The following is a 24763-nucleotide window of genomic DNA, read 5'->3' on the forward strand; positions in this document are numbered from 1 at the left end:
TGCTGACTTTGTTCCATTAAACCATGTCTTTCTACATGTTCTGTGATTTTGATGTTTAGAACACGTTCCACTATTTTTCCTGGCACTGAAGTCAGGCTAACCGGTCTGTAGTTTCCTGGATCGAAGCTGGAGCCCTTTTTAAATATGGGGGTTACATTTGCTATCCTCCAGTTTTCAGGTACAATGGATGATTTTAATGACAGGTTACAAATTTTTACTAATAGGTCTGAAATTTCATTTTTTAGTTCCTTCAGAACTCTGGGGTGTATACCATCCGGTCCAGGTGATTTACTACTCTTAAGTTTGTCAATTAGGTCTACCACATCTTCTAGGTTCACCATGATTTGGTTCAGTCCATCTGAATCATTACCCATGAAAACCTTCTCCAGTACGGGTACCTCCCCAACATCCTCTTCAGTAAACACCGAAGAAAAGAAATAATTTAATCTTTCCATGATGGCCTTATCTTCTCCTTTTGGTCTCCTGCTCTGTCCCTCCCAATGCAGCCAGTGTGAAACATGGCCTGTGTTGGGAGACTCAGTGCATGCAGATGCAAACACAGAAAAAGCAAAGAATGGTATAATGCTGTACTATGTGTGTAAGTACTGGTAAAACTGTAGTGCAGTAAGTGCACTAGTAATGTAGTAACAAAATAAATTAATCCACAAAGTGACTGGCTGTACATGTGATGGCAACTGGCACAAACCTACTACACTCTTTGTGGATGTGCTGATTAAACAGCCTCTCTATGTGGGATACTGTGGCACAGCTCAGCTCATCTCAGCTATAGCGGTAGTACTACATTGGTTAACAACAGGTTTTAAAATTTAAAAAAAATCTCTGCAAAAAGATCCACTACCAAGCAGGCACCTTGCAGTGCCTTCCCCCAGGAGAGGAGAAGGTTATGATGGAAAAGACTAACATTCCTCTATGTCAGTGGCAGTGAGATGTTAAAAAAAAAAATTAGAAACCTGTGCAAATTAACACAGTGTGACCTCAGCTAACAGGATTAGAAAAGATGGAATGTTTCTAATCTTGAACAACAAAGCTGGATGTATCCTCCACAAGTGAGAGAATCCAACTGCAAGCTAAAACAGTCAGGGAATATTATAAGAAGGCTGGAATGTTCAGTGATTTCCTGATTTAGAAAAATGCTTCCCTCTGTGTTCCCTTGTTTTGTCAATCTGGTTTCCTTGATAACAGATACCAGTTCTCCTCTGATCCAGAGCCGGTGGAAGCACTAGGCGAACTAGGCCTGGGCCTAGGGCGCCGAACATTAGGGGATGACGAGCAGTGGTATACCGAGGGGAGGTCAGGGGGAGCCAATGCGGCTGCTGGTGGACCTCATCCCACTGGCGGCTGAGCAGTGAACTACCGCTGTGCTGTGCTGTGTGCTGGACACACACAGCAGGAAGATCGGCAGGGCCGTGGTGGAGCTCATGTCACCATGGCCCGAAGAAAAAGGTCTCATCCAAACCTGCGGGTGCTCCTCCTCCTCCTTCCTGCCCGCGCGGCCCCGGAAGAAATGTTGCCGGAGTCGCGTGGGCAGGAAGGAGGAAGAGCATCAGCCGTGTGCAGAAGAGGAGCAGCGTTTATAGTCATCCGCGAATCTCAAGTCGCAGCGGGCTGAGAAGAGGAGGATGCCTGGTAGCAGGGCTGCCTCCGTGGATCCCACATTGTGGGAAGCCCGAGAAGATCAGGGCCGCTGCAGAGCCCATCCTGTGGTGACCCGTGAAGAGGAGGCCCAGAGGCAAGAGAGAGGCTAAGGGCCTGTAGAGTGCGTGTGTGTGTGTGTGTGTGAGATGAGTTGAGAGATTGTGTGTGTGTGAGAGTGGATTGAGAGACTGTGTGTGGGAGTGAGGACCTGAATGCTTGCAGAGACAGCATGTGAGAGCCTCTGTGTGTGTGAGAGAGAGCGCGCAACATAAGTTCACTGTGTTTATGGACCACAAAAATCCAGAACACCTGTGTCTTCATTCCTGTTCCAGTGTCTTTGGTTCCCAGTTCCTGTGTTCATGTGTCTCCTTGTATTGACTGACGCCTGGTGCCGACTTCTGCTTCACTTTGGCCATGTCGCCTCTCTTCAAGCCTGACCTCTGCCTGCCTGACCACATCACCTCTCTCCAAGCCTGACCTCTGCCTGCCTGACAACGTTGCCTCTCTCCAAGCCTGACCTCTGTCTGCCTGACTACGATTGCCTTCTTCATGCATTGACCATTGCTACGCCTGACCACAATTGCCTTCTCCGTGTATTGACAATTGCTACATCTGACCACGATTGCCTTCTCCGTGTATTGACCATTGCTACACCTGACCATGCCTGTCTTCTCCATGCCCAGACCAACGCTATGTATGACCTTGCTATAGACTGATATATTCTGAGTTCCATGCTTCCTGCTACAGTTTCCTTGATTGCCAGACTCATCTCAAGTCCTTTTGTTAACCCTTTGGACCCTATCCTTGGGACATGGACTCTTAGGGCTTCTGCCCCTCTGTGCTCAAGCACCCTCAGTCTGTTCCAGTTCCACGGTGCTTGGGTTCCCGTTCTGCAACCTGTCCTGGGTAGAACTATGCCATCTGTTGGCTGCTGTCTCTGGGCTGAACCACCTATTAACTTTGTTCTATCTTGAGGCCTGCCTAAGTCCTGCCAGCCCCAGCACCCAAAGGCTCAACCTGAGGGGAACGTGGGTTGGTATAGGTGAAGCTCCAGTGGCCTCTAGCTTCAGCCCACTCCACCTGCTGATGGTGGGGACCCGTGGGACCTTGCCTACGGGTTGCGCCAACTTCACCTCAGCCCAAGAATCCACCTCTAACGCAACACTAGGAAATTACAGACCAGTGAGCCTGATGTCTGTGCCAGGCAAATTGGTAGAAACTATCATAAAGAACAAAATTGCTGAACATATACATAAGCAAAGTTTAATGGAACAAAACAATTTAGCCAAGGGAAGTCTTACCTCACAAATTTGCTATATTTTTTTTAAGGCATAGATAAACATGTGGATAAAGGTGAATCAGTTCATATAGTGTATCTGGATTTCCAAAGTCCTTCATGAGATACTTCTTAGGAAATTATAAAGTCATGGGAAAGAGGGGCAGTTTCCTATTGTGGATTGCCAACTGGTTAAATGCTTGAAAATAGAGAGTAGGGCTAAATGGTAAATTTTCCCAATGGAAAAAGGTGAATAATGGAGTGCCCCGGGGATCTGTTCTGGGACCAATGCTTTTTAATATATTTATAAATGACCTAGAAATGGGAACAACAAGTGAGGTGATCAAATTTGCCGATGACACAAAATTAGTCAAAAATGTCAAATCACAAGAGGATTGTGTTACGAGCGCGCGCGGGCGCGGTCGTCGTAAGCGGGTGGTGAGCCCTTGGGCCACGGCAGGACTCAAGGAGGAGCCCCAAGCCTCACCATGGGAGGTGAGCTGAGCAGGCATGGTGAGCCAGGCAGGCAGGAACAGAAGCAGGGAGTCCGACCCTCAGCCGGACCTGCATGCCCATGGTAGCCAACACGGGGAAGTTGACTAATGAACGGTCCTCCGACTGTTCCCGGCCCTTTCAGACCTGCCGCAGGGAACGGCAATGGGCAGCAGGCCGGACAGAGGCGAGGGCAGACAGAGTCCTTAAACAGAAGACATCAGACGGGGCAGAAGCAGGCTGAAGCAAGACGGAGACATCAGGACAAGGGCTGAAGCGAGACACAGGAAAGATCCAGGCGAGCAGGAACTCCGATGCTGGGATACTCACATCCGAAGCCCCCTCGGCTGGCAGAAGCTCAAGAGCCCGTGGGACGAATCCCTCCTGTTGGCCACTCCAGGGCCCAACAGGACAGAAGGCTCAGGAACCAGACGAGGACATAGGTCAAGGCAGAGACAGAAAGACATCCGGGCAAGGGCTGAAGCAGACACTGTAGACAAGGCTGGACGGAAACATGGCACTGTCCATCAGGGCGCCCTACTCAGCCCACCCGTGGGACTGAGTCGCGGACCACCCTGTCCCAGACGCGCCCCACACAGCCCAGGAAGGCTGGTCGCGGACCACGCTGAGAAGGAGGGTGCAGGGAAACTCCAGGCGAACAGGAACTCCGATGCTGGGATACTCACATCCGAAGTCTTTACGGCTGGCAGGCACAGGAACAAACATCTAGGCAGAGACACTGGACAGGGATCCATCAAAGCATATGATGATCACGGAAGACCTGGATCAGCAAGGATACAGACGACTGTAGGACCTGATCCGCAGGCCCTTTGCAAGTGAACAGAAAGTCCTTAAGTAAGAACATAAGAACATAAGAACATAAGAAAATGCCATACTGGGTCAGACCAAGGGTCCATCAAGCCCAGCATCCTGTTTCCAACAGTGGCCAATCCAGGCCATAAGAACCTGGCAAGTACCCAAAAACTAAGTCTATTCCATGTAACCATGGAGGTAGAAGGCAACTCCCTGGGAGGAGCTTGCCAGGACCGCCCACCGCTGGTCCTATAAGTCAGGTGGAGAGCTGCGGGCCAGCCCCTAGGAGAAGGGCGTCGCCAAACAGGAAGTCCAAACGCTGGCAAGCAAGCCACAGGCACAGCTAGGCCTCTCAGGCCCTGGAGCAAGTCCCGGATGGAACACAGGCGAGGCCCAGGCTTCAGAGCGGCCTCTGGAGGAAGGTAAGAGACCTCCTGTAGCGCAGCAGCAGAGGGGATCGCAACAGATTGTGGGAAATTACAAGAGGACATTGCACAACTGGGAGACTGGGCATGCAAATGGCAAATGAAATTTAATATAGACAAGTGCAAAGTGATGCTTTTAGGGAAGAGTAACCCAAATTATAGCTGCAAACTGCAAGGTTCCATATTAGGAATCAGCACTCAGGAAAAGGATCAAGGTGTCATTGTTGAAAATACATTGAAATATTCTGCTCAGTGTGTAGCAACAGCCAAGAAAGCAAATAGAATGCTAGGGATTATTAGGAAGGGAGAGAATAAAACAGAGAATATCATAATGCCTCTGTATCGCTTCATGGTGCAACCTCATCTTGAGTATTGTGTTCAGTTCTGGTCACAACATTTCATGAAAGATATAGCAGAATTAGAAACGGTACAGAGAGGTGTGACCAAGATGATAAAAGGGATGGAACAATTCCCCTATGAAGAAAGGCTAAGAGGTTAGGACTCTTCAGCTTGGAGACGATACGGCTTAGTGGAGATATGATAGAAGTCAATAAAATAATGAGTGGAATGCAAAAAGTAAACATTAATCAGTTGTTTGCTCTATCAAAACATACAAAGACCTGGGGCACACAATGAAGTTACTGGATAATACATTTAAAACTAATAAGAGAAAATATTTTTTTAGTCAATGCATAATTAAGCTCTGGAATTTGTTGCCAGAGGACGTGGTGAAAGCTGTTAGTTTAGCTGCATTTTAAAAAAGTTTGGACAAGTTCCTAATGCAAAGGTCCATTAAAAATTATTAAGGGAGAGTTGCAGAAATCCACTGATTATTCTTGGGACAAGCAGCTTGGAATCTATCTACCCCTTGGGATCCTGCCAGGTACTTGTGAGCTGATTTGGCCAGTGTTGGAAACAGGATACTGGGCCTCATGGACCCTTGGTCTGACCCAGTAAGGCAAGCCTTATATTCTTATGTTCTTATGATCTTTCTCTTTGCAAGGTTAATGAACATTGTGGTATTCCATGTGATGGAAAAGTTCCAGAGGGAAAGAGTTCATCACAGGGATAACACGTGGCATGGTGATTGACAAACTACAGCCCCTTTTGGGCAAGGGCTAAAGAGGAATATATAACCCTGGTTCACATCAGAGCTGAGGTTTTCTCCAGAATAACAGAGCAAGCAACAAGGAGGATGTAGCTGTTACCCCCTCCAGAGGTTTCGGTATGGAAGAAGCTGGAGTCACATGGGGATATTCTCAAAGGGTCTCATGAAGCCTGAGGGAGAACTGGGCCTAAAGCGGTGTATAATTTGAGTGTACCATAGGGCTCAGAAGATTACATTTCAAAGAGAAAAAAGGTTGAATCTTCTTTGAGCTGATCAGGATAATTGTGAATACCTAAAGCAGAGTTTTAAGAGACTGAGTGGGCTTAGGCAGGCCAAAGAGTGAATGTACCAAGTGAACTGTGATTTTTCCTTTGATCTTATCTGAACAGTGTTGGAGAATTTGTTTTTTGCTTTTGCCCTGTTTTATTTGTGACTGCTGGAAGATTTACATGATAAAAGGTGAATTTTAAAAGCACTGCGTGCGCAAAAAAAGTCAGAGATGCGCACACATATAGGTCCTATTTATGCCAGTGCGACTTTATAAACATCACACATATGCATGCAAATACTGATGTGGGAATATCATTCACCTTGAAAAAAAGGGACAGAATAGGGGCGATTTAGGGGTGTTCTGGGGCAGAGCCAACATATACATGTGTGAGTTGTGATTTTATATCCTGAGAACGCAGGGTGCATACGGCTTTTCCCTGCACATATTTACTTCTGCTATTTAACAGGTGTAAGTCTGAATAAAACAATTTATAGCCAAATATGGACTGCTTGAGCGGTCTGGTAAACTGGGGGGGGGGGGGGGGGGGGAGTGCACGCTGAAGAACCAGGGAGATCTTGATGACCAAAACTAGATTGAACAAACTGGTGGACGAACTGATTAAACTGGCCATTTCCTTCATGCACTCATGTAATAAAATTATCTCACTTGTGAATGTAAAAGCCAACAATTTCTTAGGAACATGCGTGATTAGCAGATGCTCGTGTTAATGCCTAAAATTGGGAGCACACATACCTACACTAGGAGTATTTTATAACATGCGTGCATACTTAAGTGACCGATATAAGATTCCTGTGTATGTGGCTGCGCACCCATATACACAAATATAGGCGTCTGCATGCTCATTTTAAAGTTCCCATCCCTATCTGTCTTTCTGTTTGGAGCACAACTTCAGTAGACAGGTTTTGTTTGGTTTTTTTTGTGTATGCTTGATTTTAAACCCAGTTTGGCCCTGCAGGTTAGCCTGCGGCCAGCTCACAATCCAGGAGAGATCAGACTCCACCTTTGAGGATTTTTCCCCTGTGATCTCCAGGGCTAGGAAGGTGGCCCCCTTGGTCTAGATAGTTTCCCAAGAAGTCTAAATTAATTTGATACATGGGAAATTGCAAGACTAAATACATAACAGTATATAATAGAATTTCACCAGCACAATAGATATGAAAATATAAGTTACAGCTTGGACTATATATTCAGTAGTCTCATTGCAAGTCACGGCACGTCAAAACCACTAACAATCCAAATAGTATAATTTGTCTCAGCAGTGCTATTTACTTTAATGGAGAACATGTTGAGAATCTACTAGCACTTAATCATAGGGCTACGTATTGCTATGTCTTTTAAATAAATGGGCTCAAACATGCTGGAAAATGGAAGTTATTAATTTCATTTATTTTCAGGTTCTGTGCAGATTCATTAATCATTTGAAATGTATAAGCCTAATTCTAGCCAATAAAGAATTTTGTTAATCACAGACTGCCAAGTACATGCTGGCATTCTCCACTCTTAGCTGACCACATTTTCTGTGCTAGTAACCACTTGCCTCCCTCTTCAGTTAGGCAGAAGTTGAACATATAGGGATATGGTGACATCCTAAGCCATTTCCACGGGTAAACAGTGCTTTGCCTGTGGAACTGGGCTTTTTACAAATGTGTCCGCCTGGTATGCAGGTAAAATATGTGCATAGGGCTTGATATCATGTGCTAACATTTGCCCGCAGTCTGACAAGGCATTCATGTGGGCAGGGTTGGAGGGTAATTGTATTTGAGTAGTTTGGGTAGGACAATTTTCCAAGGGATAGGACGTGCATAATTTCCCTATGGAAAATGGTGTAAAGTCTACAGGTTAAAAAAAAAGTATCTGCAGGCTTTACATCAACCCAGGAAGTTACTAAATTAGCCCCTTACAGTGCGTCATTCAGAGAGGGCAATATTCAAATTCTCTGCAGAGCTTCCAGGCCTGTGGACAATCTCCGTGGTGTTTCCCTTTGAAAACTTGTGGCAAGTGGAGGAACGTGACTCCTTAGTTACCTGCATACTTTGCAACTTCTGCATTAGAGGTTTTGAATATTGGCCCTTTCAGAGGGCAACTCTCAAAGGCATTTGCCCAGATAAAATGACCTGGCTGAAACTTTCCCTACTTACAGTACACGCGGTTAAGAAACATAGAAACATGACAGTAGGAAAACTATATGGCCCATCCAGGCTGCCCATCCATCCAATTAATTTAGCATTATAATCCTCAGCACTTCCGTAGAGATCTCCTGTATTTATCCTGTACATTCTTGAAGTCAAATACTGGTTTTGTCTCCACCACTTCCACTAGGAGGCTGTTCCACACATCCACCACCATCTCTGTAAGAACATAAAAAATTGCCATGCTGGGTCAGACCAAGGGTCCATCAGGCCCAGCATCCTGTTTCCAAAAGAGGCCAAACCAGGCCACAAGAACCTGGCAAGTACCCAAACACTAAGGATATCCCATGCTGCCAGTAATAGCAGAGGCCATTCCCTAAGTTAACTTGATTAATAGCAGTTAATAGACTTCTCCTCCAAAAACGTATCCAAACCTTTTTTAAACCCAGCTACACTAACTGCACTAACCACATCCTCTGGCAACAAATTCCAGAGCTTAATTGTGCATTAAGTGAAAAAGATTTTTCGCCGTTTAGTCTTAAATGTGCTACTTGCTAACTTCATGGAGTGCCCCCTAGTCCTTCTATTATCCAAAAGTGTAAATAACCGATTCACATCTACTCATTCAAGACCTCTCATTATTTTAAAGACCTCTATCATATCCTCCCTCAACCATCTCCAAGCTAAATAGCCCTAACTTCTTCAGCCTTTCCTCATATGGGAGCTGTTCTATCCCCTTTATCATTTTGGTTGCCCTTCTCTGTACCTTCTCCATCACAACTATTTCTTTTCTGAGATGCGGCGACCAGAATTGTACATAGTATTCAAGGTGCAGTCTCACAAGGGAGACCGCATATGACATTTTCTGTTTTGTTAACCATTCCCTTCTTAATAATTCCTAACATTCTGTTTGCCATTTTGACTGCTGCAGCACACTGAGCTGATGATTTCAAAGTATTATTCACTATGATGCCTAGATCCTTTTCCTGGGTGGTAGCTGCTAATATGGAACCTAACATCGTGTAACTACAGCAAGGGTTATTTTTCCCTATGTGCAACACCTTGCTCTTGTCCACATTAAATTTCATCTGCATTTTGGATGCCCAATCTTCCAGTCTCGCAAGGTCCCCCTGCAATGTATCACAATCTGCTTGTGATTTAACTTCTCTGAATAATTTTGTATCATCTCCAAATTTGATAACCTCACTCGTCATATTCCTTTCCAGATTATTTATAAATATATTGAAAAGCATCAGTCCAAGTACAGATCCCTAAGGCACTCCACTGTTTACACTTTTACACTGAGAAAATTGACCATTTAATGCTACTTTCTGTTTCCTGTCTTTTAACCAGTTTGTAATCGACAAAAGTACATCGCCTCCTATCCCATGGCTTTTTAGTTTTCTTGTGGGACTTTGTCAAACTTCCAAAGATTCATCCAGAGTCTACCCCCTTTCAACCTTACCTTATGACCTTTCGTTCTAAAGCCTCCTTTCAGTTGAAAAAGGTTCACCCACTGTGCACTATTTCACCTTTCCTCTAGGGTATACATGTTTAGATCTTAAAGTCTATCCCCATATGTTCTAGAACACCACTGGTCATTTTAGTAGCCACCCTCTGGATTGTCTCCATCCTGTTTATATCCTTTGAAGGTGCGGTCTCCAGAATTGTACACAATATTCCAAGTGAGGTCTCACTAGGAACCTATACAGGAGCAATATCACCTCCCTTTCTCTGCTGACTATTCCTCTTCTTATGCAGCCACACATCTTTATGGCTTTTACAATGGCTTTATCCACCTGTATGGTCACCTTAAGATCATCAGATACCATCACCCCCAGATCCTGCTCTTTCACCTCTAATACAATACCTTTCCCTTGGGTTTTTGCATCCTAAATGCAATACTCTGCATTTTTTAGCATTAAATCTTAGCTGCCAGACCTTAGACAGTGGTTCTCAACAGGTGTGTCGGGACACACTAGTGTGTCACAAGGTCCTGGGAGGTGTATCATAGAGACAGTAGAAGATTGATCTTTCCTCATCAGTCTGGGCAGAAGTTAGCTGATGTCTTTTTTATCAGGTATGACAGGAAGCTGCTCTTGTTTCCTTCTCCTCTTCCTGGCTAAAGCAAAGTTGTTCCCTCTTCCTTCACCCAGATCAGAGTGCAATACCACCAACATCTGTTCATATGAGCCCGGGAGGACACCAACTTTATCTTCCTCTGCTTGGCCTGGCAGTGAGGCTGCTGATGCTCCCTTCACCGCATGGGGCCTGGATGTGAAAACAAGAGCATAAGGGAGAAAGTTGAATGCTCTTGCTCTGTAGATCCGCTGCTGCTGCCTCCTCATCTTCCTCCCCTCAATGTTTCTTCCCTCATCTGCTGCTGATAAAGAGGGGAGGGAGACTCAGGATTGGGCAAGTCTTTTCTGCTGGTTGGGAGCCAGGAGGATGGGGAAATGTACTGGGCAGGAAGGCATGGGGAGAGAGGGAGTCAAGGGTGAAGGAAAGAAGGTTGGGGTTGCTGAGTTCGTAAAAGAGATAGAAGTGGAGAGATGGAGATAAGGGGCGGCTGGGTTGGAGAGAGGGGAATAGTGAGTGGGGGATGCTGAGCAGGAAGGGATAGAAAAGAGGTGGTCAGAGGTATTCTGGGTAGGGAAGATGAGAGGATTGGGCAGAAAGAGTTGTACAGGGGAGAGAGGGAACATGGGATAGAGGATATGGGGTAGGGATGTTGGGAATGTTAGACAGGGATATGAGCATGTGAAAGGATGATTGAGTATTTGGGAGAAGTGAGGGGTGATGGGGGCATGAAGGGGAGTGACTGGGTACAAGGCCTATACTATGTCGGTTTTGAGAATATGCATTTCTTCTCTCTTTGAACTGTGCTTAGTATAGGAAGAAATATATTTTTGTTTCTAGTCTCCAGTTTTGCACTGCATGCAGAATGTGGTCTTGTGGTTTCCATTCCAGGTTATGTTTCTACATTTGTAATTTGTGGTCTTTTATTCTATATTTGTTGAAAGCAGATCTGTCTGTGTTCTGTGTGTATGTGACTGAGATGAGGTACTTTACTAGAGGTTTGTATCAGGCTTATTTGTTGTATTTTCTCAATATTATATTGCACTGGTAGTGAACTGCTGCATTTTCATGGGTAGGGCTATTGCTGTTTCATTTCTTGGAGTTAGTACTGCTGAGGTATGGCAGGTTTAATAGACTCGTACAGAGTGGGGTTTGTTTGTATTAGTTTACAATGCACCTGGTAGTAGAGGGAGTTTGTGATGCTGTTTGTGATGCTGTTATTAAGATGACACTGGAATCAGAATTTCTTTTTTTGTATGGTGAGTTGTACAAGGAAATGCCTTAGCTCTGCTCTGCACCCATTTGGGCCGATACAGTACAGTGCGCTCCGGTGGAGCGCACTTTTAGCCCGCGTTTGGGACGCGCTAGCTTTACCCCTTACACAGTAAGGGGTAATAGCGCGTCGAAAACGCACATCCAACCCCCCCCCCCCCTTGAAACTAATAGCACCCGCAACATGCAAATGCATGTTGATGGCCCTATTAGTTATTCCCGCACATTTTACTTTCTGAAATTAACGCCTGCCCAAAGGCTGGCGTTAATTTCTGCCAGCACTGGGAAAGTGTACAGAAAAGCAGAAAAAACTGCTTTTCTATACACCCTCAAACTTAATATCATAGCGATATTAAGTCGGAGGCCCCAAATGTTACAGATTTTGGTATCATCAGCAAAAAGACAAACCTTTCCCAACAACCCTTCTATTATGTCGCCCATAAAAATGTTTAAAAGAATAGGTCCAAGGATTGATCCCTGAGGAACACTGCTAGTATCAAGCCCCTCTTTAGAGAAAACTCTATTTACCACTAATCTTTGTTGATTCCCACTTAGCCAGTTTCTAACCCAGTCAGTCACTCTAGGATCCATATCAAGGTGCACAATTTATTGTTTCAGTCTTCTGTGTGGAACTGTGTCAAAGGCCTTGCTGAAATCCAAGGACAGTACAACTAGCAGTTGCCCTTAATCCAAATCTCTGGTCACCCAATTAAAGAAATTGTTCAGATTTGTCTGACAAGATTTACCTCTGGTAATACCATGCTGCCTCAGATCTTGCAATCCATTGGATTCCAAAAATTGCACTATCCTCTCTGTTTATTTATTTATTTATTTATTTATTTAACATCTCTTTTATACCGATATCCGTTCGCACATCGCATCGGTTCACAATAAACAAAAAATTTTGGGCGGGGCCCTTACATGTAACAGATAACTTAGTGAACTAGGAAAAATAGAAATTAACTTTAGCAATTCCATTAGTTTATTCACCACAGAGGTCAGACTAACTGGCCTGTAGTTCCCAGCCCCCTCCTTACTTCCACGTTTATGAATAGGAACAGGGCCAGCACAACCAGGTGTGCATACCGTGCATTTGCAATGGAGTGGCGCACCAGGGAGGGTGGCAGTGGAAGTAGAAGCCAGCAAATTCATGGCAGCCTCATCCTTGTCCTCATACTCATGAGTCCCGCTTGGCTGGTTCACTGAAGAGCGGAGCTTGAGACAGTTAAGTCGAAGCACAGATTCACAATTGTAAAATATCTTGGAAAGCATGCCCTTCCCTCTTCCCTTCCTCTGCTTCTGAAGTCAGCATTTTTTTTTATTTACAATTAGATTTTCCTGAATGTCCCCAGCCATGGCTGCTGCATCCAGCAGAGGCGCGTGGAGCAGCATTGTGGAACACCTCCGAGTAGCTTGTTTTGATCTAGCCAGTTCCTGCTCTGTGCCACTGATGCCAGCGACCCAGAGAAGAAGCAACTTTATCAGCAGGGTAGGCAGAATTGCCTTCAGGCCTATTTAAGTCAGTAGGGGGCCTTGTCCTGCAGAGGAACTGATCGGAAGAGGGAAAAAAAAGTAGGAGTAGCTGCAGAAGTTTTGAGGAAGGCGGGGAGCCCGTAAAAAGAGGAAAGGAAGCAGTGGCTTGTCTGTGTTTGTGTGAATGGGAGCCTGACTGGGTTGTATGTGTGTGTTTGTGAATGGGAGCTTGTCTGGAATATGTGTGTGTGTGTGTGTGTGTGTGTGTGTGTGTGTGTGTGTTTGGCAGCCTTCCTGGGATGTGAGAGTGTGTTTGAATGGAAGCCTTCCTCAGTTTCTCAGTTTTGTGTGTGTGTATATGAATGGGAGCTTTCCTGGGTTGTATGTGTATGTGTTTGTGTGAATGGGAGCTTGCCTGGATTTTGTGTGTGTGTGTGTGTGTGTGTGTGTGTGTGTGTGTGTTTGTATGAATGGGAACTTGTCTGGATTGTGTGTGTGTGTGTGTGAATGGGAGCCTTCCCAAGCTATGTGTGTGTGTGTGTGCGTGCGTGTGTGTGTGTGTGTGTTTGTATGAATGGGAGCCTGCCTGGGTTGTGTGTGTGTATAAGTGAGTGAATGGGAGCTTGCCTGAGTTCTGCGTGTGAGTGTTTGTATGAATGGGAGCCTGCCTGGGTTGCTTGTGTGTTTGTGTGAATGGGAGAATGCCTGAATTGTGGTGTGAGTGTATTTGTGTGAATGGGGGCCTTCTGGGTTGTATGTATATGTGAGTGTTTGTGTGAATGGGAGCCTTCTGGGTTGTATGTATATGTGAGTGTTTGTGTGAATGGGAGCCTTCCTGAGTTGTGAGTGTGTGTGTGTTTGTGTGTGAATGGGAGCCTTCCTGGGTTATATGTGTGTGTGTGTGTGTGAATGGGAGACTGCCTGGATTGTGTGTGTGTGCTTGTGCGATTGGGAGCTTTCTGGGTTGTATGTGTGTGTGTGCTTGTGTGAATGGGAGCCTTCCTGGAGGTGTGTATGTGTGTATGTGCATATGGGAGCTTGTCTGGATTGTGTGTATGTATGTTTGTGTGAATGGGAGCTTGCTTGGATTTTGTGTGTGTTTGTGTGAATGGAAGCCTGCCTGGGTTTTGTGTGTGTGTGTGTGTCTGTGCCATCTTCACTAATTCACGACAAGCTCATGATGACAGGATATCAAATTTTTTTCAGGCATGAAGAGTGGGGAATTTTTCCATTCTTATTAGTTTAAATTATTGGATATTTGATGTCTCTGCTATTTTGAAATATTTTGTTACTGTTCAGAAGAATTATAAACTTTTTATATGAGTTCTTAATTATTGGATGTTATTCTATTCATCAGATCTTTTGGCAATATTCCTTTTATTAGTATGGTTTATTATGTTTGAGTTATATTTCTTGATTTTATTGTTTGATGATTTATGAGAAATGTTTCTGTTTTTCCATTGCTGCATTACATACATGGTCTGGTTTGTTGCACTTTCCAGTTCAATGTCTGGCTATACATTTCTGTTTATACTTTATGGTCTCTTTATTCTGTATTTGGTGAGGGCTCTGTCTGTGTTCAGCATCTGAGACTGAGATGGCACATTCTGCTGACATGTAGTTTCTATGTAGGGATCTATAAAGCCTGGTTTATTCTGCACTCCTAAAGGTTAGGTCCTGGTGTAATATCTGCAGGGTTGCTTTTTCATAGATAGGGTTGTCCTGTTTGAGTGCTGACAATTAGTACCTTTTTGATACAAGGATTTTACTATATCTTATTGTCATTAAGTTTACACTAGGCTTTCTAAGGGCCAAACTCAAACCTACACACATCACAATAGGCATAATGCCATATGGGTTCCAAATGTCTTTTTTTCCAGGGTTTTCTGGACAGCAACACAACAATGCATGCTACAGGACCCAGCCTGTGCCATTTTTATGTATTGGTAGGTGGGACAGGAGCACCTGGGGATCACTTCTGCACAATTTAGACGTTTTTCACCTATGAATGGGATAAGATAGGTTCAGGGGGGGGTGTCAATTTTGAAAGTTCAGATTGTTGGAGGGTGCAAGGCTTTTTTTCAATGGGGAAAGAGGGTCTGAAAAAGCATGAGACAGACAGTTGCTATTGAGTGTTGGTTATTGGGAAAACAACAAAAGTTCTGTGTTAAAAAAAGAATCAGAAATGGGGTGGGGGCAGCAAAGTAATTGTTTGCACAGGGCAGCAAAAACACTAGCACTGGTCCTGAATAGGAGCCACAGCCTAAAGTACACAATGGGTTACCTAGGGGGCATAGTTTTAGCTGCAATAAAAAGAAGTATGTTGCTGTCCTGCCCGCGGCAGGCCCGCGACCGTGCCTACTCACCTCCAGCACCCAGCTCCCAGACCTGGCCCATCCTCACTTGCGGCTGTGGGCAGCCACCTATGCTCCCGCACCTCCATTGCCTCCTCGGGTCTTTCTGGCTCCTCTGCGGATCTCCCCAGCTCCCGGCAGGTCTCCCCACGTGTGCTGCGGGGAGACGCCACCGTCCAGCGTCCTGCCTCTCTCTAGGCGCCCATGTGCACACCTTGCCAGCCTTTAAAGAGGCCGCAGTGGGAAACTAACCCATGGCCCTGGATGATGTCATCATCAATTTGCCCTGCTACTTAAGGCAGGGCCCGCCACTCATTCCTTGCCTTGGCAACAGGTCTCCACGCTAGTGGTGTGCTTCGTTGCTCATCCTCATTCCTGGTTCCTGATTTCGTTCCTGGTTCCTGTTCCTGACTTCATTCCTGGTTCCTGTCTCCGACTCCATTCCTGGTTCCTACCTAGCCTTTCCTTGGACCGATTACTGGCTTTGACCCCTGCTACGTCTGGACCATGCTCCAGACTGATTACTGGCTTTGACCCTTGCTTCGTTGGAACTACGCTCAGGACTGATTGCTGGCTCTGATCCTTTGTTCGTCGGACTACACTCAGGATTGATTACTGGCTCTGACCCTTGCTTCGTTGGACTACGCTCAGGACCAATTACTGGCTTTGACCCTTGCTTTGTTGAACTACACTCAGGACTGATTACTGGCTTTGACCCTTGCTCCACTGTACCTCGCTTATCTCTGTCGCCTGCTCCGACTCCAACCTGTTCCAGACCGTGCCTCTGAATCTCATTGGACTTGGCCTTGTCAGGCTTCGGCCTTCTGCTGCCCGGGCGTCACCTATTCTTGTTCCTGGCCCATCCTTGCCACCCGAGCCTCTGGATCCCTGCCTTGTCTGAACCTGCCTCGATCCCTCCGACACCTTCGCTGCTTCCTGGCTACCTGCTACAACATCCACCGGGAGTCATCTGACGGAGGCCCGCCTAAGACCAGCCAACCCCGGCACCCAAGGGTTCAACCTGCGGGGAACGAAGGCTGGTATTGACGAAGCTCCTGTCGGCCTCCTTCTCCTGGTCTGCTCTGCCTCCCGATGGTGGGGACCGGTGGGGCTTGCCCTATGGGTAGCATCAACCCCACCTCGGGCCAAGGGTCCACCACCAGCGCAACAAGGTATTCCTGGGTTCATGTCAGACCAGGTGAGGAAAACCGAACACATATATTTTGCTGCCCATCCACACCAGTAGAAAGTACCTACTTTGCACTTTCTTATTTTGAAAGAGAAAAATCATGAACAGGGTTCTCTTTGGAAAAGATCCTAATCTCCAATTTATGATCCCAATTATGATCCTAATTATGATCCTATTATGATCCTATTATCCTATTATGATCCTAATTATGATCCTAATCTCCAATTTATAAGATTTCTGCTATTTAAAATTGTACATATGTTATAAGGTGCTATTTAATTAATTCAATTTTTTCCAAGTTCCTCATTTTCCTTGTTCTCTGTAAGACACTTGTGTTAAGTCATTTTTAAGTTTTATGTAAACCGAGGTGATTAGTAACATTGTCACCAGAACCTCGGTATATAAAAAAATGTTAAATAAATAAATAAATACATACATACATAAATAAATAAAAGTGCAGAGAGTGCATGTGTTAAAAGTGCCCATGTAGTTTGCAAGTACGTAGAGCCAGTTGAAAATTCTCCTTCCCCCTTCTGTGGTTCTAATGGTACATTATGTTAGATCGCCATTTTTATTTACCTGATATTTTGCTAAGAAGGGATAATTGTAAAGCTAGATCACCCTTCAAATCCCATGTCTGTCAATTTTCAGATAATGAAACAAAGAAAACATTCCAGTAGTTTTGAAGCTGATAAAGCAAATAACATCCCTTGCCTTGTCTGAAAGGAGCAAAGAAGCCAGAATCAATAAAAGGGGTAGAAACCAAACTTCAGACTAGTGTCCATCCATTCAGTTCTTATACTAGGTTATAGGAAAAAAATCACTCAAAATCCAAAAGTGAAGTTCAAAATAAAGTATTTACTGCAACTTAAAGAAAAGGATCCAAGCCAAAATTGCATAAATCTAAATCAGCATTCAGCAGTTCACCAAAATAAAACAGATGGCGTCCTTGTCCATTATTTTCCCTCTCCTATCTCACCAGTGAGGGTGGGATAACTAAAATGTATCCCCAGCATAAAACTGGTCAGATGGAAAAAGTATCCCCAAGCACAGAAAATATCAAAATGGACTCCATAAAGTCAAAACCGTATTATAATCCCAAACTTGGGTCAAAACTAGTAAACAGTAATTCAATTGCAAATTCTTCAAGGCTCCTGAGTTCTTGGCTCAAAAGTTTCAATCCTTCTCTTTTCCCATGCTCTTACCTAGTCACCTGGGCAAAAATATCTTTGATCCAGTCCTTTGAGATACCAAGGATACGACATTCCCTCTGGCTCTGGTCAATCAAATCCAAAGTCTCCTCAAAAATCCTTTCCTAAAACTCTGGTTTGAATGCTTGACTTGCGTTTCTGAGATCCTGGGGAAATGTCCATCTCTCCAACCAATCTTGCCTTGAGATCTATGGGGAGATTTCTGACTCTCTAATCCTATTGCTTGAGATCCTAGGATGATCTCTAGCCTCATTCCTTCTCCTGAGCTCCTAACCTACTCCTTTACCCACTGAATGACTGGGCATGCTCCAAGGATTATATACCCCCTGAAGCCTTTCCCCAAAACAGATGGTGTTAAAGCAATGGGAGGAATCCAAAGTACCAAAAAAAAGTTAAGGAATCCAAAGTTAAGGAATCCAAAGTACCAAAAAAAAGTTAAGGAATATGCTAGTGACTGGCAGAACCCTGTCACACTCAAATTATACACTGCTTTAGGAAAATGTGTGAGGTGGACACTTGGACCAAGAGGGTGTTGATGCAACCTGCACGGAGGAGCCCTGAAGGTCCCCACTGTCGGCAGGCAGAGTCAGCCGGAGCAGAGGCTCAGCTGGAGCTTCGCCACTACCAGTCCATGTTCCCCCTTAGGTTGAGCCCTTAGGTGCTGGGGCCAGTTGGACTTAGGTGCGGGCCACCGGGTGGACGAATCCTATGCGGTGCAAGGTGGCAGGCCAGGAGCAGAGTGCAGTGTCAGGTGCTAGCCGAGGTCAGGACAGGCAGCAATTCAATGGAGATGAGATCCAGGTTGAATGTCAGGGCTGGCAGCGATCAGATGGGATGAAGAACCAAGCTGAAGGTCAGGTCAGACGACGATAGGATGGAGTCAAAGAACCAGGCAGTGGGCCAACTGGAGGATCAGGCCAAAGAACACTGGAAGCAGGAAGCTGGAGCAGGAACCATGCAGAGCGTACTCCCTAGGGAGCAACAGAGCAGGAAGCCAGCAATCAAGAGAGAAACCTGGTTGCTAAGGCACCGGGAAGGGGGAGAGCTGGCCTTAAAAAGGCCGGCTCCTCTGACGTTGGAGAAATGGCCACTCATGCACCTAGGAAGTGGGCCTAAGCGTCAGGCCACGCAGCACCCCTGATGGCGTCCTGTAGCAAGTGAGGGCACAGCTCAGCCTCCCACCATGCTTCAGAGAGGCAGCTATGCCGGGCCCACCACGGGCCTTCTTCCTCTCTGTTTTGGTAGAGCTTTCTCTTTTTTGTAAACAGAAGGCTAACAGCCTCAATTAAAAATAATTTGCCCTAGCTGGGTTAATTTAAATCTCTCAGTATTACTGTATTGCCAATATTATTTGCTTATCTAATTTTTGTTAGCATTTCACTATCTAATTCATTATTCTGGCCAGATGGATGGATAGTATACACCCATTGGTATACTCTTCCCTGACACACATGGAATTTCTATTCATAAAGGTTCCATGGTACAATCTGATTCCTGCAAAACTTTTATCCTGCTTGACTTTATGCCATTTCTTAACATACTTGTGCTACACTTCCACCAATTTAATTTAATAGAAAATGGTATAAACCACCTTTCTAGATTGAAAATCTAACCAAAGCAGTATACAATTAAAACACTGATAATTCACAGTAAAATAAAACAATTTCATCTACCTGGTCTTTTTTATATAATTTGCATCCTGGTATCACTGTTTCCCTCCTTCTACCAGGTCTCTGAGATGCCTATTATGTCTATACCTTCATTAAATACCATATAAACTAACCTCTTATTTTTTAGACTTCTTGCATTTACATACAATTTTAAATTTGGGGGGGGGGGGGGTGCAGTGTTGTATTCTCAGCCTGGTTATTAGCAGTTGATACAGGTAATTTGGAATCATTCATATCTGCCTGAACTTAATTTAAATTCTATCAGGGTTACCTCAGTTTTTACCAAAACCTATCAGGATATTCTAACCTCCTTGTTTTTTGCCACTATCCATTGAAGATACCTCACTGAAATCCAATTCAAAATCAAACTAATTTAAATAGGTTCAATCCTACTTCAGTTTCATAACATATATGATGAAAGTTTATTTTAGCAGTCATTCAGAATATATCCTTGGCAGCGTTGTAATTCTTTAAAAAGGAATAATTTATATCTTCATTGACTTTACTCACAGTTCTGATCTTTGGATGCTAACACCTATTTAATATCTGTTCACTTTGGCAGTTTAGCACCTCCATAATGTTTTTATTAATCTCTTTAATAATATGCAAATCAAATGCAATAGATCTAGCTACTGCATAATACATTTCTGTTTCTTTTTGGTACAGTGCCTCAGGAAAGAACCTCAATAGGCCTGAAAGTTTGTATCTTAAAATATTCATTGCTTAAAAAAATAATATCTCTACTCAATGACATTTTTTTGGGAGGGAAGGCTGTTAACACATTTTAAATTTAAATGTAATTTAATGTCTGTAACCAAGGAAAGAGGATACTATACTGGCAAAGAAACATGCGACACCCTCCACCAAGAAAGAGAGGACAGGGAGTTTCGTGACAATGGAGAAAGCTAAAAGGCTATTTTTTCTTACATATTTATATACTACATGAGACAAGTTCTTCTCTCTATAAAACTAATTTTGACTGCAATAACACAATATTATTAAAGTTGGTATTCATATATTAATATAGGACCTTCATAATCCAGACCTTGTTTCCACTCTGTTTATAGAGCGGTCACAAATGGGTTTCTTGTGCATGCCCAATTCTAATCATAGGTTTTGAATTTTTATCCTCCAAACACACATAGGAAAATTCATTTGAAAAGGTATACAGATTTCTCTACCAAATGGGTAAAATGTGTCATAGAATGTCCTTGTGAAATGTTGTTTATAGGTCATACACAAAGATCAGTCCAGATTAAACTGAAATGACTACAAAAGCTGTCTTTGTACAAAAAAGTTAAAGACACCTATGGTCACACATTATGTGGAATAAAACTCATGTTTTTCAAGATTTGAAGTGGCTTATTATAGATCATGTTCCTGAGTTACAATGAAGAGGGGGACAGAGAATTTCAATTAAATAAGCAAGAACAATTACGGATCCATTTTTTAGACACTGTTTATCCTAAGGGCCTTAATTTAGAAACTGACTGGTATTCCTTGATTTAGATATATGTTATCAACCATTGTGGCTTCAGCAGAGTTTCATCACAAATTAGTGGTTGACATGTATACATCTGTGATTGGTTGTGGGAAAGTTTTAAACACAGTGGCTCTTTCCTTTTACTTTGCAGATATGAAAATGTTCATGTCATAAAAGCACTGAAGTTTTGATTGTGACAATCTTTTGGAAATACTGGCTTGTTATGAGCATCTCCGAGAACTAGAGAGGGACTGTTCAAAACACAGACCATGTCAGGGTTCGTTAACATCATTTAAAAGCTAAGTTGAGCCATATTTCATTTGTAAACTTATTGGTTTAAATGCAAAAAAAATTTGTGGATAAAAATTCAGGACCTATGATTAGAATTGGGCATACACAAGAAACCCATTGTGACCGCTCTATAAACAGAGTGGAAACAAGTCCTGAATTATGAAGGTCCTATATTAATATTAATATCAACTTTAATAATATTGTGTTATTGCAGCCAAAAAATAATTTTATAGAGAGAAGAGCTTGTCTTATATAGTATATACTGTATTTTAGAACTTTATTTTCTTGATTGGACTATTATTTTTCATGAATAGAAAAAATATGATTCTATTTACAGCATCTTTTATTCTTTTAGCTGTCTGCTAAAATATTCTAAATATGTATGTACATTGCAATTCAAAATAATATACTTAAATATAAACAGTTACTTTTTAATAATTGAAAATAATCAAATAAAAATTAAATCTGATATCAGATTACTTCATATACACTTATAATTTAAATTAACAAAGTGAAATTTTGCTGAAAACTGAGAGAGTTGGGTTTTACATAAGCTCTCTGAATAGTGGAGAGGTAACTGTAATTGAGAAAACTATTTATAACAACTGATGATTTATTTTCTTTTTGTACCTGACAGACATGAACTCATGCTTCATTAACTTAATAATACTTTGATATGCTAAGCTATCAAGGTCAGTTAAAACAGTAAATTAAAGTTAGAAGCCAATTTGTTGTTCCAATGCAAAGAGCTATTATGTGAAGAACTTCAGATACCAAGGAGGTGTCAGGGAAAAATGAATACAAAAGATGCTAATATCTTGCTTGGCATCTAAATTGCAGATGAAATTTGAAGTGGCCAAATACTAAGTAATGCACTTAGGGAAAAATAAACCTAACTATAGGTATGCAATGCTGGATACTGTATTGGAAGTCACCACCCAGGGAAAGGATTGTGAAGTCATTGTGGACAATACATTGAAATCCTCAGCTCAATATGCAAGAGTGATCAAAAAAGCAAATATAATATTAGGAATTATTCAGAAACAAATAGACAATAAAACTGAGAATTCTACCTACAAAAACTGCTCTGGGTGGTTTACAATATAACATTCAAAATTAACATAATAATTGATAGAATCAGACATTGAATAAACCACAAATGACAGATATGTTAAAAATAACAGTAAATAAAATAAAATAATACAATGTAATAATACATAAATCAACATTTATGTTCCTAAATATAGTATAGTTTTCTCAGAAATAAAGCAGGAAGATATTATGTATGGAAAGCCTGTTTAAATAAATAAGATTTTAGATCCCTTTTACATTCTTTTTGGTCAGAAGTCATTCTCAATATTTTTTGAAGACTATTCCATAGTTTGAGCCTGGCAAAAGGGTTCTTATTATATCTAATCTTGTAATTTTAAAGTAGGAACAGCCAGTAAGTTTTTATCTTAATTCAACAAGAACATCCCAAATGAAGCTGTATTCAGGCTGTGATACCTCATATATCTCTAGAGCCTCTCAATATTTCTCAGAGGGTGCTCTCATGAAGTCATATTTCAAGCGTTAACTGCAACATGTAAAGTTATACGCTGTGTAGACTTATTTCTAATCACTGGTATCAACAGTCCCTTGATTTTGAGCAATACTTTTGCAATTTTTTTTAAATAAATTTTTCATCTAGAGTTAGAGATAAGATGGAAAACAATCACTTATCATTATATGCTGAGCGTGCAAGGGTGACAGCTTTTCTGAAGAACACCGACATAAACCCGACACGTCCGTGTTTCGTGGACTTCTTCAGGGGTTTTAAATTTTCAGCGGTGTAGTGTTGAAAGCTTGTCCCATCGTATGAACGCTTCGTGCGTGATCACAGCTTAAGGAAGCAGTTAACGCTTGAAATATGACTTCATGAGAGCACCCTCTGAGAAATATTGAGAGGCTCTAGACATATATGAGGTATCACAGCCTGAATACAGCTTCATTTGGGATGTTCTTGTTGAATTAAGTATCATTATATACATCACCATTTTACAGTTTGTTTTGGATAATCGTAAGTAAGTTTTTATCGGCAAATCTTAATTGCCTAGTAGGCTTATGTAAGCACAGTGATGAGCACAACCATGTTGAAGATTTCTGTTTTACAAATTAAATATCATGATCAATATTTTATATTTCTTCCAAGGACTTGGGATAAATGAATAATATAGGACTAAGTGGGTCATTTACCAGACGGATCGCACGCAATAAGGGACGTTTCGCATGCGAAACGTCCCTTATTATGTACGATACCAAGATGGGGGTGGAGTCGGCCCCAGAAGAGGAGGAGTCGGGGCGTCACCGGGGCCGACTCCGTGAAGACGCTGTGGATGACGAAAAGGTAAGGGCCTTTTTGCGTCCTATTTTGCGCCCAATATCTACACCTTCTATGGTGGCACTATTGGGTGTGAAACTGGCAGTGATCGCACTGCAGCGGTGCGATCGCTGCTGGCTAGCGCAGGACCGCCCCCCGTTTTGGCCCCCCACCCCTCATTACCTAAAATATCGCAGGCCTGCAATACTTTAGAAAATGAGGCCCCTAAGTACCAATCTTTCAACCTGCTTATTAGTTACTATTAGGACAATGTCCTTTATTCAGTGCAACAATTGTGGTGTTTATGTCCCTAGGATTATCATTTGGAGAATTAAGGGTTGTCTAATTTTCCTTCAGCTGTCTGCCATGAATAAGAAACTAATGTACCTGAAATAGATATTATACAAGATTCAAATAACTTCCCCTTCCTTGCAGCATCCTGAATATCTCTCCCAACTCTCACAGAGGATTTAGAAACCCAGGTATAAATGGTTTATAGTGGGCTCTGGTAGAACAAGACTTATGATTCTGAGATATCCAGTTTCCCCAACTTTGTAGCAACAACATAAGAACATAAGAAATTGCCATGCTGGGTCAGACCAAGGGTCCATCAAGCCCAGCATCCTGTTTCCAACAGAGGCCAAAACCAGGCCACAAGAACCTGGCAATTACCCAAACACTAAGTAGAACCCATGCTACTGATGCAATTAATAGCAGTGGCTATTCCCTAAGTATAATTGATTAATAGCCATTAATGGACTTCTCCTCCAAGAACTTATCCAAACATTTTTTGAACTCAGCTACACTAACTGCACTAACCACATCCCCTGGCAAAAAATTCCAGAGCTTTATTGTGCGTTGAGTAAAAAAGAATGCTCTCCGATTAGTCTTAAATGTGCTACTTGCTAACTTCATGGAATGCCCCCTAGTCCTTCTATTATTCGAAAGTGTAAATAACCGAGTCACATCTACTCGTTCAAGACCTCTCATGATCTTAAAGACCTCTATCATATCCCCCCTCAGTCTTCTCTTCTCCAAGCTGAACAGCCCTAACCTCTTCAGCCTTTCCTCATAGGGGAGCTGTTCCATCCCCTTTATCATTTTGGTTGCCCTTCTCTGTACCTTCTCCATCGCAACTATATCTTTTTTGAGATGTGGCTGTTACGAGCGCGCGCGGGCGCGGTCGTCTCG

This window comes from Rhinatrema bivittatum, chromosome 2, assembly GCF_901001135.1.
Source record: "Rhinatrema bivittatum chromosome 2, aRhiBiv1.1, whole genome shotgun sequence".
NCBI lineage: Eukaryota > Metazoa > Chordata > Amphibia > Gymnophiona > Rhinatrematidae > Rhinatrema > Rhinatrema bivittatum.